The following is a 17,085-nucleotide window of genomic DNA, read 5'->3' on the forward strand; positions in this document are numbered from 1 at the left end:
CGGCACGTCTTGAGAATTTCTTGGATTTGAACGTTCTTAACGGTTATTTCATGAATGAGTTCGGGTTCAGTGGTTTGCTTGTCACCTACTTCGGTTCAACAATTAAGAAAAATGATAATTGCGGCTATACGAGTTCTCGAAAGGTGTGGCGTTAATACTCGGGTGATAACTATCGTGGTAAGAGAATTCAGTTAAAGGCAAATACTTTTCTCAAGTAAATTTGAAGTTGATAACACAAACTTGTATTATGGTTTCCAAGGTTCGAATCGTACATTATCTTTATTCGTCGGTTTGTGGGTGATACGCGATACCTATGTCTAAACGTGGTCCCAAGGCTTCTTGTAAGGCACCCCAAAAATTTAGAAGTGAAACGAGCATCTTGATCCGAAACGAGGTACATTTCTTTAAGGTATATTTGAACAAGTTTGTTAGGACTTGAAAACGTTTGTTAGAACAAGTTTCTTATCGGTTTCTGAAAAACGTTTGTTAGGGTTATTCACCCTCGTGGTGAATACTAGTATAATGTGAAGAGTCTCTCTTTCAGTTGAGAATTTAGATAAAAGATTTCCTTATACGAAAGTTCGAGTGTGATGCGAGAGAAATTTCGCCTCGATGTGAGCATATCAAGCATTTTGTAGTTCATCGATAAAACTGTGCAAAAACGAGATAGTATACACGTGTAGCATAAGTTTGAAGTTGAAAGAATTTGTCATTCATTCGGAAGCATAAATATGGTTCGGCAGTAATCAAAGGTGTGTACTCGGTATTGTTTTCAATATTCTCGGAGTTTTCGGATGTCCGACAAGGAAAATGAAGTCATGTACATGGCACATGGTGGTGATTAGGTTGATCGAGTCCAATCACCATCACGAGTCATTAGAACTTTGGTATGACTTACCATAATATAACCACATTGATTGAGTGTCGTTATATTATGCTAACTCATACCTCCATTCCCACATCACTCCATAAAATCAAGTTCGTGTAATCGTGAAGATTTAAAATGAACAATGTGTAACAACATCTCTAACGTGACTCGTATTCAATCGAAAGAATCAGTGCAATCCTGAAGATGCGTTTCCCGAGGGAAGTGTATAACTGGTTGTTCATGTCAATGCGGTTCAAGTCAGACAATAATGTCCTTGGGTACGAAAAGAGTAACGAATCATGATAATAAGTAGTACACAACCGTAATGATAAGTAGTGATGACGATACTCACCTAGAGTAATGGTGGTAGTAACAAAAAGTGGTAGATAGTGAAGAACACCGGTGTAACATCGGTAGTGGTTAGTGATTGCCATAGTGGTGGAAACTTTACTGTACTTGTGGATAGTAATCTGGGACGGTGGTGAATAACAACATGGGAGACAGAGTTCCTGAACTAGTATGACTAATGAAGTCGTCGTTGTCCTTACGCGTATGAATCTTAAGTTTACGTGTGTTACCAGAAAATGGTAGAGTACGAGTTCGTATGATGAAAGTTTGGTACCATTAAGGAGTTCACATAAGAAAGGTTCAAGTATAAATGCACAAGTAGTCAAGTAAGTGCTATTTATAGCAAATGCAAGTCATGATGCAATGGTTAACTATCCGGTTGTAGTCTAGATTCACTAATGTGTCCTAACGACTCTGTCATACACACTAATGCATATCCTAGTTCCCTACAACCAACGCTCTGATACCATATGTAACGACTCGACAAAATCATCATTTGACGGCGTCGTTAACTTAGGTCCCGTTGCGTGGTCATAGTCCCTAAATGAGACGCGTTTGACCAAAATTATGTCGCATTCATTTAAAACGTACAAGACTTACAGAGTTTAGTTTACCAAACGGTTTAACAACAAGTTTAAGTTTACAAAAGTTATAAAGTATAAATGAAATAACTTGCGACATAATTAGTTTAAAATCACGGTTGCTATAAATAGCGTAAGTATGTATGCTTTAAGTTTGAATCCAAAGGTGCTATCACTAGCGTATGCATGTATGCTTGACTCCAAGCAAGTAATAAAAGTGTGCGGAAGCATGTATCAAGTAGCCAAGTATGAACCTGAGAAACATATAGAAAACTATCAACGAAAATCGTTGGTGAAATCATAGGCGTATTTTTAAACGTTATTTTTGAACCACAAGATTTAGTATTTTCATAAAGTTGATTATCCAAATCGTTTGCATTCCAAAAGTTGTTATTCGCGAGCACTCAATTATCAAGGCTTAACTTTTCTTTTACGCCATACACGTAGTGTTAGAACCTACACTGTTTCTCAAAAATATATTTCATCCGCATAATGGTAGCGAACCGTCCGAATAAGGGTTTTTCAAACCCGTATGGCCACATAACATAAGTTCTCGCTTACACCCTGCAAGTGTAACTAATGATAATCGAATTGAGGATTTTTGTTCTAACTTGCACGTGGAATGTTTATTTTCGTACTTGTGTTCAAAGTATATAGGTAAGTAGTACAAGATATAAACAAAGTATATGTTTCTCAGCCCACGATTTAAAAGAATAAAAGTTGTTGAAAAGGTGGGACTATGATCTCACCTTGAGTGCAAGAGTATAAAAGTACTTCACAAGTAAACGTATGAAATAACGACTGCTAGTCTTGACCTAAACAAGTAGGTTGTATCAATAACGGTAAATATGGTTGGTCAAAGTTGTTCAATTAGTCCTATGGCTCGTTACGACTCAATTATATAGCATATGAAACACGTTGTCAAGTTTCATGCAAGATACAAGTATAAAAGCACGTTAGAACGATTGCATAAGTGTTTGGTTAAGTTTGACTAAAAGTCAAACTTGGTCAAAGTCAAAGTCAACGGGGTCGGGTCGGGTATCCGACAATTTTTCCATGATGAGATATCAAGTGTTTTCAAGTGTTTAACTCTAACCAAACTTCATTCAAACACAATTTATGAACCGTAAACACTCAAAACACGTATCTTATATCGTTGGAAAGGTAATTTAACAAGGAATACAACTAAACACATTTCATTAAACAAAAAAATCATTTATAATAACCGAAATCTCGCCGAAAGATCATTATTTAACGTTTCAAGCTCAAAAATGTAAATGGCGATTCGGGAATCCAATTTACACATACGATACGCCGTTTTGAAGGTAATTAAACATACAATACAACTAAACACTTACTAGCTTTGATTTATGAAGTTTTTCTAAGTCAACCAACATACCAAAACGAAGCTAATGATACTAGTAACACATTTAATACATGAACTTTAACATAATAACAACATTTAATTAACCAAAACTCAAGATTAAACACACTCATTTCAAGTGTTCATGCTAGTTACTCAAAACAACAAAATCGAACAAACCAAACACATATTCATGTTAGACTTGAGCCAAAGACACTAACTAACACTATTTCAAGTCTGTAAATCGAATTTGAGAAATCTAGAGTTTTTAGAAATTTTACCCCAAGTAGTGAAATTGGTACCAAAACGTAGAGGTTGAAGAGAGGATTCCAAAAGTACGATTTGTTTTGATGTTAGTTTCTTGATTTGGATTTAGATGATGAATCTTTGTTGAAGATGAAAATGGTGAAAGATGGAAGTAGTAAATGAGAGAAAAATGGAAAAGAAAAAGAAAATGGAATGAGTGGTGGGGAGGAGAGTTTGACCCTTTGACCTAGTTGCCACTTTGGCCCTTTGGCAACCTTAGTCCCTCGAGTTTGAAAGCGGGTGCGTGAATTAATCAAACGAATTATTTTAAATACGCGAGAGTAAACGGGAGATGTTAAGATTAAATAACAGAAATATTAAAAACGTTAGTTAACGAAAGATACGAATTTAGATAACGAAAGATATTATCTAAAAAAAGACGGCGTTAAAATAAATTTAACGGAAAAATGCGGGATGTTACACGTAAGTACAAACTCCCCCACTTTGAACTCCGTTCCATAACCACATCGTTGAGATAATAGTATCCCACCACATACACATCACAACACCTTGCTCCGTCCTTGAGCATACGAAGGATTTCGAATCGTCCTTCTCCACTTAATTCAAATCGTTCATTAACACGAACACAAAACATTACTCTTGCAATCGTCCGATTGCTATGGTTTGTCAATTCCCGCTCAGTTACTCATGTACCTAAGGGTTTCTATAGGGTACCCTAAGTACAATGTAACCACAACCATCGAAGTCGCACATCACGCCTGCAGGTATAAAAGGCACCTGACATCGCGTCACGTAGACTCCATTACCAACATACATCGAGATCAAACACTCGATCTCTAGGGTTCCATCTACCCGATGAACCTCATGGTTCACCATCCTCAACACACAACCGAACACCAGCTTAACAACCGAACACCAAAGCCCATTCTCATGGCTTGGTAGAAACGTTTCCCAAACACTAAGAAATGCTTGGTTGCACCAAGTCTTACGCCCTTTACCCGTCGATCCATCTCCACCTTAGGGTAATTCCATTAGGAATGTCACCCATAACAATAATATGCACAACACAATGCATTTAACAAAGCCGAACTCATCGGCACATAATAAATAATCAAGGGACATATTTATTTAAACGATAAGTACCTCAATGTCTTCTCGCCACACCCGTCCCTGCTAACTCGGGACACTCTGACTTGCAATGTCCTTCTCCTTGGCAATTGAAGCACACCGTGCCATCCCCCTTTGGCATCGAACATTCCCAAAACTTGTGACCCTCACGCCACAATTGTAACACCTAGACGCTCACACTTGCACCCATTGTTCTCTTACTTGGAGTACCATACGAATTAACCCTTCTCTTACTTGAAGGTTCACCAACTATCGATTGCGAATGCGATTCGAAACCTCTAGCCACGGCGAATAACTCCGCAAACGAGTTCACTTGTCCAAGGCTAATCTTGTTCCTCAAGTCATCATTCAAAGTTCGATTGAATCTCCCATCAACATACTATCTCTTCCGTTATACTCCGGGAAAAAACGAGCCTTCGCCATAAAGGTCGTCTTGAGAGTATTCAAATCCATAGAACCTTGTTGCAAATTTCGCAACTCGTCACGCAATTCCGCCAAATCGGATTGCGTCCGAAACTCCTCGAAGAATTCCTTCTTAAAATCGTCCCACGATAACCCCATAAACGATTCACCACCAACAATATCAATTTTACCATCCAACCAATCCTTCGCCCTACCCCGCAACAAGCTAGTTGCGAGTCTTGTCCTCTTCTCGGGAGGGCATTCAATAGTGCAAAAACACCCTTCAACATCTGAGATCCATGTTGTGCTTATAAAAGGATACGGTTTTCCGTCATACATTGGAGGGTTAGTCATCATGAAGCTCTTATGACAATGCTCCATTTCACCACTACTTTGAAATTTGAAATACTTCCTATCCATTTCTTCTCGTAACGCTCCCAATTGCTCCGCAACGGCGGCGTTAAACTCATCGTCGTCGCTCAGATTCGTCCTCGAAGTCCCTCTCCTCGTATTCATTTTAAAGAATGCAAACGATTAAACAACGAACGCGTAAAACCACACACGCAACATTGCCCCATCTTGCTCAACAATCGTCTTACATCACTTGTTAGACACGATTTGTACTCGTAACAATGGTAGCTAGTCATTATTACGTGCACATGCCGTCTCAACTCGTTAGTACAACGACTATCTTGCTCGATGATATTCACAAACGCAAACATAAACACAAACACAATGCGATATATACATACACGAAACGATATCACGATACAAGCTACAATCGTAGTTAGTTCGCCTACAAACTAAAGCACTAAATACAACCCGTTCCGACCCGTATTCCTACCAGTCCCGCAACAAACAAGCACACACACAAAAGTCTAAGTCTAGGCACCTATCTCGAGTCACCTAAATCCCTTAGACCATGATCTGATACCACTTGTAACGACCCAAAACACCTTACGAGAAAATACGCCATATATTTTCTTTAAAACAACAAAGGATTCAGCCTGACCAAATGCGCGGTGCGCATTGGGTTGTGCGGCGCGTGCTATAACACCAAACCGGAACAGAACTCGACAACAGACGTGACCACCAGCATATGGCCAATTGCGCGGTGCGTAAAGCCAAGCACGTCGCGCTTTACAGCTGGGAAAACACTACAGCCCAAAATTAAGCATGAAAACCATTTTTCGCCCAACTCGAGTTCCGTTTAAGTCTAAAACCCATCCCAACACTTTTCATACATTAAACAACCGGGTTTTTAGTCGACGAAAGTACATTACAACATTTGGGACTCCAACGACCCATAAATACGTGAAAGTGACAATTCCGACCTGTTTTAGTTTAACACAAAACAAAGACCGAGCATGGTGATTGTGGATACGCTACCCAATCCTAATAAATCCAAAAGCACGTCTTCTAAAACAACCTACGCAAGTCCACTAGTTCTCACGCTTACTCGAGCCACCACCTCAAAGCGAATCTATAAAAATATAAACAACGAGAGAGTAAGTTAATGCTTAGTGAGTGAGAATGTACTACATCCATATATATGCATAAAGTGGACATGCCACACAATAATAATCAAATAGCACATACCGGAGTCCGAGTATAAAGGCAAGCTAATCTAAGCATACCGTACGACCGCTAATACAACAAGCTAATATATCAACAATGTAAGTACACCAACAACGATATGTACAATGCCATTAAGCTACACCCAGAGGGTTAGCTACATCACAACAATACGACAATATATATATATATATATATATATATATATATATATATATATATATATATATATATATATATATATATATATATATATATATAACAATGCGTAAACCACCCAAGGTTAACCCCTTAACCCAATACCAAATGAAGATTGGCCGAAACTACATGAGCCTTAGTATATTCGCACCACACGCGACTATTATCTTCAACACCATTACAACATCGAGGTTGGCCGAACATACACGAGCCCTAGTGAATCCGCATCACACGTGACCACTACCTCAATAAGATGACCGAATCTACACGCGTCATCGTGAATCCGCACCACACGTGATTCACCTCCCAAATCAATACCCATGGTTCCGGGATTATAAAAATCCACATCATCGGGGTTACTCAACCGCAACTCAAATACCAAACCCCACGCCATCGGGGTTATATAAATCACAAGCCCATGTGATAACGTACACACGAAGTGTGCACCTCGCCAAAGGTGGTCAACCCAAATGCACAACCGTGCCAATTGGACCTATTACACAAGTCCATCAAATCCACCTATATGTGAAGTGAGCTCTATCGCCGAGGTTCACTTCACCCAACCCGCACCCATCCTATACATACATATGCACATAGTATATTGACACTCACCTTGAATCTTGATGGATGCAATACCAAAATCCGCAATCGCCAATGGAACGTACCTATTCCATTTATCATATAACAAACAACACAATTATGGTGGATTTACAAACCAACCCAAAATGACACTTAGTGCAATTTCGACCCAAATGCACTTCCAAGCTCAACCCGCGCCCAAACTAACCAATAATTACTAACACTAGTGAGAATGGTCCTAATATACCAATTAACCCAAAACATAAGTGTTGAACACTTATCTTGCCCAATTTGACACATAAACCCTAATTTTGACCCATTTCAAAATTAGTCAACCAAATGCATCCAAAAGGGTTCCAATACTTCCAAATCACTAAACTAAGTGATTATACCCAAAATCAAAGCCTAACCATGGCCAAAACGTCAACCAACCCAAAACCCGTCAAGTATCAAAAATAACTAGTCACCATAAACCCACTTCATCATCTAAATGGGTTTCACCATTAACAAGCTCAAAACCCTAACTTGAATATCAAATCATAAAGATGAAATTCGGAGTTGAGACTTACCAATACCACCAAAATGTTGCCAAGAACGAGATGAACAACCTTAATACTCGAGCTTAGGTGAGAATTCGACTCCTTCCTCTCCAAATCAAGATCTCTCTCTCTCCCTCTCTAAACTCTTTCTCTCTCTCTAGATGAAGGAGTGTGAGTGGAAAGAGGTGAAAATGAGGATAAGATAGGCAATGGGTCAGTTTTGTGGCTCAAAAACCGACCCTTAAGTGAAAAGACCCAAATGCCCTTCATTTAAACACCAATTTACTCGACCAATCTGCCAGCTGGTTTTGCGCGACGCGTGTTTATGCTGAAACGAAATCAGGGTCTTACAAAACTATTTTATTAAACACTTATAAACAAATAAGTTTCAATTTTCAGCTTGAAAAATGAGCTCTAACTTCCAAGTCAACCTACAAACTTCAGCTTCAAGCTCCAACTATCATCTAGTTCATTCAATGACACACTAACTACACACACACACACACATACACACACACACACACACACACACACATATATATATATATATATATATATACACACACATACACACATATACACACACACACACACACACTTCATCTGTCTCATATTAATATTCTTGTTTTGACTTTAAAGGTTATTTCTTTCCAACTTTAGTTTTAAATATTCTTGTTTGAGTAAATTGGACAATTATCTTAATTAATTAGTTTCTGAATATACTTTATCGGTATAACGTTCATTAAGTATTATATAACACCCTAAAATATAATTTTAAGTCATAGATGAAAAGAAAAGACATCTAAATTCAATTCTTGACTATTAATATGGGACATAAGGATTTGAAAATTTTAATCAAGAGGGAAGCACTTTTTTTTTGGAGAAGTAATTATTTTTCCTTTTGTTTTGAATTTTTTTTCAGGCATCAAGATCACATGAAAATATGAAGATTTAAAAATTTCATGACCCGTCCTAATCCATCTAAACGAATACATTATATTTGGTTACATCGTGAGGTACTTGACCTCTATATGATACATTTTACAAACATTGCATTCGTTTTTAAAAGACAAACTTTCTTTACATTGAAAGTTGATGGCATGCATAGCATTTCATAATATATCCAACTATAATTGACTTAATAATAATCTTGATGAACTCAATGACTCGAATGCAACGTCTTTTGAAATATGTCATGAATGACTCCAAGTAATATATCTAAAACGAGCAAATGCACAGCGGAAGATTTCTTTCATACCTGAGAATAAACATGCTTTCAAGTGTCAACCAAAAGGTTGGTGAGGTCATTAGTTTATCATAAACAATCATTTCCATTAATTTAATAGACCACAAGATTTTCATTTCATTTCTCATAAATATCATGCATCTGCATAAAAATCATTCATATGGATTGAACACCTGGTAACCGACATTAACAAAATGCATCTAGAATATCCCCATATATAAATATCGAAGTACTAAAGCAGTTCAAATTCTCTGACTGGGGCGTGTCAAAGCCCATAGATCTATCTTTAGGATTCGCGTCAATTGGTGGCAATTATAATAAACACCAATTCTTAGGCTACCAAGTTCAACAAGGGCGATATCTGGTATAACAATTCAACCATAGAATGTAGTTTCGATTACTGGTGTCTATTACGTAAAACATTTATAAAAGCATCGCATGTATTCTCAGTCCCAAAAATATATATTGCAAAAGCATTTAAAAAGGGAGCAAATGAATCTCACTTAATGTATTTTGTAGTAAAAATACATATGACGACATTGAACAACTGTACAATGCAGGGTTGGCCTCGGATTCACGAACCTATATCATTTATATATATATTAACACACATGATTGTAATCGAACAAAATTTATATATATATTTTTATTAGTGATATCATTTTATTTTAATAACTTGTATGTTTCATGTATTCATTTTATATACTTTAAATAAATAGAAATATAGTAATATTATATGTATTAAGTATAGTTTTATATAACTAATAGTTATTTGATAAGATAATATCAATAATAATAAATAAGAAGTTGTATCTTTTTATGATAATAATAATTAGACTGATAATAATAATTATAATAATAATAATAACAATACTAATAAAAATAATGTTAACAATAATAATAATAATAATGATAATAATAATATTTAAATTCTATGTTTAATAATAATGATAAGTTTAACAGAAATGATAATTTTAATAAAAATTTTATTTTTAACAAAAATGATAATAATAATAATAATAATAATAATAATAATAATAATAATAATAATAATAATAATAGTAATAATAATAATAACTATGATAACTATAATAATAAAATTTTACCTATAATGATAATAATAATAATATTAATATTGATAATACTTTAATAATAATAATGATATTAATGATAATAATAATAAATCATAATAATTATAATGATAATGTAAATATTAATATGTATATTAATACAACTAGTGATACGATAATAATAATAATAACAATAATAATATTAATAATAATAATAATATTAATAATAATAATAATAATAATAATAATAATAATAATAATAATAATAATAATAATAATAATAATAATAATAATAATAATAATAATAATAATAATAATGGTAATAGTATTACTACCTCATAGAAGTAGTTCTTAGAAACATGCCCAAGTCCGGGTTTGAACCCGCGACGTCCCGCTAACCCGATAACACTCAAAACCATTAGTCGATTTCTATTCATCTGTTATTATTCGAAGTTTATATATATATATATATATATATATATATATATATATAACCATTATCCTCATCGTCAATATCGTACCATTATCATCATCATCATAATTCATGTATTGTGTATCATTATAACCAAATCATTATCATCTTATGTAGCATTATCATGATCATAATTATTTTCGCAATCATAATCATCTTCACTTATTATCATCTATCCTCCTTCCATCATCATAACTACATCATTCATGCATCATTAAATCTCGTTCATCATCGTTCGTAATCATCTTAGTTATTATAACATATATATATCGTCATTTTAATCTAATCCTCATCATCATAGCTATATCTAACATAAAATCATTATCGTAATCGTTCTCCGTTTATCAATATCATCCCACTTGCTAATTTATTAGAAACAGATAACGTGTTGCAGCAATCAATCGGTATCATCATCCAATTTATCACCATCTATCAATCATCATCGTTCTAAGACAACAATGATCACGGTTCTTGAGCCCATGTTCCACTCTATTTATTATCGACCCATTTGTGTACAAGGATTATGGCCCAACATAAACTAGATTTTTGGCCCAATAAATATAACAATACACAGCTTAATACTATATGTATATATATCCATCAGCACAAAATCATTGTTCTACCCAACATCAAATGGGTGGGTTTGTCTATGATCCAATTCGAGTTGTATGGCTTGATTAAAACAGATACCAATCGTCGAATTCACAAGTTGAATATGTGGGGTTATATTATTTAGAATGTGTCGGCCAAAAGTAAAAGGAAACTGCTGCAATGAATGGTGGTAGGGTTCGTCTGATAAAAGAAACAACGAATACATCTTTACAGCTCATCATTATACCTCTCTTTAATCATCATCTTTCATTATCTTATATTTCTTTCGTTTCTTAATTTAAAGAAACAGAAAAGTAACAATTATAAATTGTGTTGGTGCTCATACAGGAAAAATAGAAGAAATATAGCGTAGCAGCAGCAAATTTAAGAGACGTTCGATGGTGGTGTTATTTGTTGGGTTTTAGGCTCTCCAACAGATGGTTTCAACAGTAATATTACGAAAATTGTGATGATGGTTCGAATGAGAAGGGTGGTGTTCGATTTGGTTTTTCAAGACTGTTATAGTTTGATCACACTCGGGACGTAAACAAAGCTGTAACGGTAGCTGTAAAATAGTATCTTTGTTTCGAATAGCAGCCTGTTCTAAATGGGTTTAATTTGAAAACAATGAGGGTTATGAATGTGATGATGATCGTGGTGGTTAGTGAGAGTGGCGAGTATAAGATGGTGATCGAAAGAGAAAAAGATATAGCAACAGTACCGTGGTGATTTCGAATAAATATAGAAACAAGGGTTGTTATAGCTGTAAGCAAAGTAGAAAGATACCTAGATCGATTAAAGTAAAATACCAGCGGCTTTCCCAGCTTCATGTACATAAGGTTTGTTGAAATAGAGCGGTGACGGTTTGATGAAGCACGATGATGGTGGTTTGTTGTAGTTTGTTGAATGGTGTTCCGGTGGTGGTTGATCGAAGAGAAAAGATGCTCGTTGTTTGGGTGTTGAGTTGTAGAAGGAAGAAGAAAAAAGTTTGTGGTTTTTATAATCAAAATGTATGTACGTGTACATATATAATTGGATAGATAGATAGAAAGAATGCAATAGATAGGATAGATAGATAGCTCAGTGTAACGGAAAAATAAAAGCAAAAGCAACATGGAATAATTGTGAGAAAAATTTAGCAGCCAAAATAAATGATTTGCAATCGAATAAATAAAGTAGCAAACAAGAATTTAATGATTTATTATTAATAACCTGATAAGATCGATTGTCTTATATTGTGATGGTGGGGATCGACTATAGAGTCACGAGCAGAGGGCAAGAGACAAATAAATGAATAAAAAGAACTGATGGTGACATAATTATAATAATAATACTTATGATAATAATAATAATTACTTAATAACGATAATAATATTACTCTTAATATTATAAATAATAAAATTTCTTTAATAATATCCTAGTAATAATAATATTATTATTAATGATAATAATAATAATAACTATCAAATTTATAACCATAATATTAATATTAATAATAATACTGATTATAATAATACTAATATTATTATTGATAGTAATAATAAGGCTATAGCAATTCATATATTTCAAACTTCATATCTATATCATATATATTATATTAGTACAAATAATAATATTAATATTAATATTAATATAAATAATAGTGAGGGTAATAATAATAATATTGATATAATACTATATCTAAATTTGTAGTTTATATATTATTAACTATGTAATATTTAATAATCATACAATATATTATATAATAACTTTTATTGAATATTTATAATTTTTAAATTTTATATATCATGATATACATATAATAATAATTATACCTATAACTTATATATATATATATATATATATATATATATATATATATATATATATATATATATATATATATATATATATATATATATATATATATATATATATATATATATATATATATATATGTATATAGATTCATTTTTAATTACACTTACTTATCTTGTATCCTATTTTAAATATTTAATTCAAATGTTAAATTTATATTTTTATAGTTTCAATTTATTAAATATACTTACATATATATATATATATATATATATATATATATATATATATATATATATATATATATATATATATATATATATATATATATATATATATATATATATATATATATATATATATATATATATATATATATATATTATATATATACATATTTATTTACAAACAGTTGTTCGTGAATCGTCGGAAATAGTCAAATGTCAAATGAATAAATGAACATCTTTCCAAAATTTTCTAGACTCAACATTACATACTTTGCTTATCGTATCGAAATCATATAAAGATTAAGTTTAAATTTGGTCGAAAATTTCCGGGTCGTCACAAAAAAAGATATTTCGTGATAAATGTTATTATTTTGGCGAGAAAACGCTCGAAAAAATAAATAATAACATTCATTGCAATGAATGTTTTGCTTCTGAGTTTGTTTTTTAGGGTTAAAAAATTAGGGTTTAGAAATTAGGGGTTGAAAATTAGGGTTTAGCTATTAGGGTTTAGATATTAGGGTTTAGGGTTTAGAAATTAGGGTTTAGATTGAATTTTTAACACGGACGGTTTAGAGTTTAGGGTTTAGAGTTTAGGGATTAGGGCTTAGGGTTTAGGGTTTTGGGTTTAGAACCCAAAACCCTAAACCCTAAACTCTAAATCGAGCTAAATTTTGAAAAAAACTTCACATATGATGGAAAAAACGCTCGAAGAATAACATTTAGGAATAACATTACGCATATTTTTTCTTCAAGCGTTTTCCTGCAAAAATAATAATATTCATCACAGAGTGTCTTTTTAAATGTTAATATTTTGCGTGCTCTTAATGTTGGGAATTTTTTTTTTCAAAAAAACGTAAAAATAAAAAAATAAATTTGACTTCCCTCTTTCCCCTAAAAAGTGCTTCCCTCTAAAAAGTATTTCCCTCTTGATTATGAATATATATATATATATATATATATATATATATATATATATATATATATATATATATGACATAATTTTTAAGATAATTCTTGTGGTTTGTATCATGTTACGGGTTTAGTCACTAGGTTTTTTTATATGAGGATACCCTCCTGGTATACAAATGTCACTGAGATAGTTCCTCTACCCGAAAGTCTTCAATTTCTCCCGTTAAGTTGTAGCATGTGTGAATGTGGTAAAATTTACATTTTCGGTAAGCATAAGTAGACAGATGTTCTCGTGCTTTTCCATCACATCCTTCTTCCATAACAAATTGTTTAACCCTTATTTTAGCTACATGTTCCATAATTATTTTAGATTAAAACGAATTTCATATTAAATCTGGATAAAATCATGTACATGTACTTGATAAAGTTTTTTTTCACAATTATTATATCCTCGGGTTTTCCTTTACCTCCTATTTCTCTCTAATGTAACGCTGATGTTCGCAGCTTCGACTGTTTTTGTGTTAGAGGGAGGTTGTTCGCCGCCGTAAGTGGCAGATGTAAGCGATTTTGAGTTCGAGATCTAGTAATGGGTCGGAGCAAAAGCGGCGGCGCCGTTGAATAATCATCAATTTTGGTAGTGGAGGATAACTATGAAAGAGTTAGGTTTAATCCAACGAATGGTGCCGTTTAGTGGTTCCGATGACTATCTAGACCTCAACGGAGAGATAGAAGACCTTGAATATCTAGTAGGAAAGGACATCTGTTTGATTATGGTGGAGCAGTGACACATGTGGTGTTTCACCTAAGATTTCGTTTATTTTCTAAAGCGTGTGGACTAATCTATTCAAGTGCCAATAAAATAGCCTTGTGAAAGTAAAGAAACATAAAGAAATTTAGAAATGGAAGATCTAAAAAGAAAATGAAATAAATGGGCAAAAAGGACTATGCTACCTCATATGTTTTGCACATGATGTGATTTAACGGAGTTTTTTAATGTATACTATTGCGAAGGACCATCTCAAAAAGAATTGCATACTATGAGGGTTATCTACATAAAAAAACTAGACACTAACCAACAATTTAATGGAAACAGAATCAGGGATGACATTAGGCCGGATTTAGGCCGAGTTTAGGTAATCATAAACTAGAACCCGATTAAGAAATCATGTCCCAAAACCAAACCCATGCCCGCCAGGTCCCCATTTACTTATTAACTATCGGGTTATCGAGTTTCCCCAAGGGTAAACGGGGATCCCCAATTACTTACTAACATTAAGGTTATTGGGTTTTCACGCGAGTATCGAAACTTGTTGTTGTTACTCATTCTCATTCACCATGCATCTATTTTAATTTTTGTTTTAATAATGTCATTAAATTAAATTTAGTATTAAATCTAAATAACTGTCACAAATATCGAACAATAGTACAATACCACATTGTAGCTTATATTATTATTGTTAAATTTTATTAATGTTATTAATATAATTGAAATCCCCTTCTGGTCGGATATACGGGTATATGAGTCGGGTATACGGGTCGGGATGCGGTATTAAATCTAAACTCATACCCATACCTGAACCCGCAAAAAATTAATACAATCTCCATACCCAGCCCACGACAGGAATATCCAGACCCAAACCCTATCCAAAAGTGTCGAGTTTCTGGTTTACCCATCAAGGGTGAGTCTTTTTGCCATCTCCAAAATGGACTATGACTGTAATTATGTATAGCTATACTCCCTCATTCCCTAATTTATTGTCTAGTATTTCATTTTGGAATGTCCCAAATTAATTGTCTAATTCATAAATAGAAAAAAATAAGAGGATTAAGTACTATTATGCTCTTAATTTTTGTGAATATTATTAAAGAAGAAAGAAAAAGTATGGATAAATCTGAAAAATAAACATAATGTACAATACTTTTATAATATTTTCTTAAACTGTGATTTTTTATCGGATGAAAATAAATATGGGACGTAGGGACTAATAAATTTGTAAAATTTATAAGGGAAAATTGTTTGAAAATACATTAAACTTTCACCAAATTCCTATTGTATGCATCGAACTTTCAGATCTCCTATTATATGCCTTCAACTATTTAATTTGTTATATTGTACGTATTTAACCTGATATGACAGGTAACTTTCAGGTCACCTCAATTTCAAAATTACATAACTGATCCCTCATGTTTGTCAGACATTACCTCATTTTTTTTCTAAACAAAATTACACAATTAGTCCTTCACATATATGTTTTTCCTTTAATCTTCATCTTCCCCAAATTACAAGCCTAAATTATCATCGGTAATCACTTTCATCATCATAAATCCAAACACAACTTTGTGTGCTTTCCGATTCACATAACTTCATAAAAATCAATTCCAAACACAACTTCCTGTATTGTAATTTATAAACCTAAATCAAGTTATTTCTGACCTTATATTGTTACAATTACAAATTACAAAACTGGAATACAACAACTCAACAGTTCATAAAAATAAATGTTAAAACCCAAACTCAACAACAAAAATAAAATTCAACAAAATGGTTCGGCTACCTTCATCTTCGAGGTCACCGGAATACCATCAACTTCTCCGACGAATACTCGATGGTGTCGTCATTCCGGCCAAATGGCTATGCTTCCAACATTTGGTGCTGCTATCATATTCTAAATCTGGTTAGTTATACTAATTTTGGCCATCAATAACCATTTAATTTACATGTATACTATTTCCGACCATTCAATTGCGACGGGGAGAAGCGGAGGGAAGCAATAACCATTTAATTTAACCATTTAATTCTAAATCTGGTTAGTTATACTAATTTTGGCCATCAATAACCATTTAATTTACATATATATATTGGTAGGATCAAGAGAGAAGTAACCAATCGGGGAGAAACGGGGGGAAGCAAAAACGTTTTTTTTA

This window comes from Rutidosis leptorrhynchoides, chromosome 4 (genome assembly GCF_046630445.1).
Source record: "Rutidosis leptorrhynchoides isolate AG116_Rl617_1_P2 chromosome 4, CSIRO_AGI_Rlap_v1, whole genome shotgun sequence".
Lineage (NCBI taxonomy): Eukaryota > Viridiplantae > Streptophyta > Magnoliopsida > Asterales > Asteraceae > Rutidosis > Rutidosis leptorrhynchoides.